Consider the following 2,262-nt stretch of genomic DNA (forward strand, 5'->3'; position numbering starts at 1 on the left):
TCACTACGCTCGGAATATGCAGGAAAATATTAAATCAAGGTGGCCAAGGTGTATTTTGTTTATACTATTATATTGGGTGTATTTTTTATACTATTATCTTTATTCTAATATATAAAATTCTCGTGTCGCGGTGTTTGTGGTTAACTCCTCCGAAACGGCTTGACCGATTCTCATGAAATTTTGAGTGCATATTGGGTAGGTCTGAGAATCGGACATCATCTATTTTTCATCCCCCTAAATGTTAAGGGTGGTCCACACCATTTTTTTTTAATTTTTTTAATTTTTAATTTGTATGATTATGAGTCAGCATAAAAAAAACTTACAACTTCAAATTTTCACCCATCTACGATCTACAGTTACTTTTGTATCGCGATTTTAATATCGGCATTACAACGTTTGCTGGGTCAGCTAGTATACCTATATAATTCTTCTGTGTGTTGACACTGAACTCCTCCTAAACGGCTAGACCGATTTGAATGAATTTTTCTGTGTGTGTTCGAAGTGGATTCGAGGATGGTTTAGATTCACAATTGAACTACCTCCTATATGGCTGTACCGATTTTGATGATTTTTTTTTGGATTCTCAATACAGTCCATATATCGATATGCGTATGACAGTGACCTCCTAACGTCTGGACCGATTTTTAAAATTTAAGACGTGTGTACATGACAACGTCTGTCGGGTCCGCTAGTCTTATATATTATATATAAAATTATTGTGTCCCGGTGTTTGTTACCAAACTCCTCCGAAACGGCTAAACCAATTTGTTTGAAAATTTTGTGTATATTGGGTAGGACTGAGAATCGGCCAACATCTATTTTTCATACCCCTAAATGCTATGGGTCACCCACCCCTAAATATTATATTATTCAGCATTAAAAAATACATACAACTTCAAATTTTCACCCATCTACGATCAACACTTATTTTTGTATCGCAATTATAATATTATTCTATTCCATCCACAGATACGCAATAGATTTGCAAAATGGCAATCGAATATAATGATTATTGTAGTACACTTAATTTTATATTATATATGATATATTTGGTAGGTCTGAGAATCGGTTGCATCTATTTTTTATATCTCAAAAATTTTAATTATTGTTTTTTTTTAAATTACTCTATATGACCATACAACGTTTGCTTGGTCAGCTAGTAATTATAATAATAATAATACTGACACACTTATACAGAAATTAGAAGAAGCACACAGACAAATATTAATATTTTTATTATTTACCGAAATATTTAGTTTAACAAAAACATCTTCACATCTGCTCTCATAATCAACAATCATAATGCGCTTAGACTTCAATTTATTTGAAACGGCAATTAATACTCTCCCACCTTCAGTTTTGCGATTAAAAGAAGTCACTGAACGATCCCTTCTATAAAGAACATAACGGTTACAAAATATTTCCCTATCATAGACACTCTCATTAAGCCAAGTCTCGGATAACACAACAATGTCATAGTCACAGTTTGTTAAGTTACAGTATATTTCATTTAATTTTGATTTAACTTTTTTTTATGGAATAGGAGGACAAACGAGCGTACGGGTCACCTGGTGTTAAGTGATCACCGCCGCCCACACTCTCTTGCAACACCAGAGGAATCACAGGAGCGTTGCCGGCCTTTAAGGAAGGTGTACGCGCTTTTCTTGAAGGTACCCATGTCGTATCGTCCCGGAAACACCGCACAAGGAAACTCATTCCACAGCTTCGTAGTGCGAGGAAGAAAGCTCCTTGAAAACCGCACTGTGGAGGACCGCCACACATCCAGATGGTGGGGATGATATCGTAACTTGTGGCGTGTCGTGCAAAGGTGAAATTTGGCGGCAGGAATCAGGTTGAACAGCTCTTCGGAACACTCCCCGTGATAAATGCGATAGAAGACACACAATGAAGCGACGTCTCTACGCAACGCCAAGTGATCCAGCCGTTCACAGAGCGCTAGGTCCCCGACAATTCGAGCTGCTCTGTGTTGCACGCGGTCAAATGGATCGAACTGGGGTGCGCCAGACCAGAGATGACAGCAATACTCCATGTGAGGCCGGACCTGCGCTTTGTAGAGCGCTAGAATGTGGGCCGGCTTGAAGTATTGCCGTGCTCTATTTATGACGCCCAGTTTCTTCAAAGGCAATTTGGCTTTGCCCTCCAGATGGCCACGGAATTGGCAATCGCTCGAGATTTCGAGACCCAGTATTCCGATACTTGGCGAGGTTTTAAGGGAAGTGTTCTCGAAGAGCGGTGATACGG

Source organism: Leptidea sinapis, chromosome 6 (assembly GCF_905404315.1).
Source record: "Leptidea sinapis chromosome 6, ilLepSina1.1, whole genome shotgun sequence".
In the NCBI taxonomy this organism is placed as follows: domain Eukaryota; kingdom Metazoa; phylum Arthropoda; class Insecta; order Lepidoptera; family Pieridae; genus Leptidea; species Leptidea sinapis.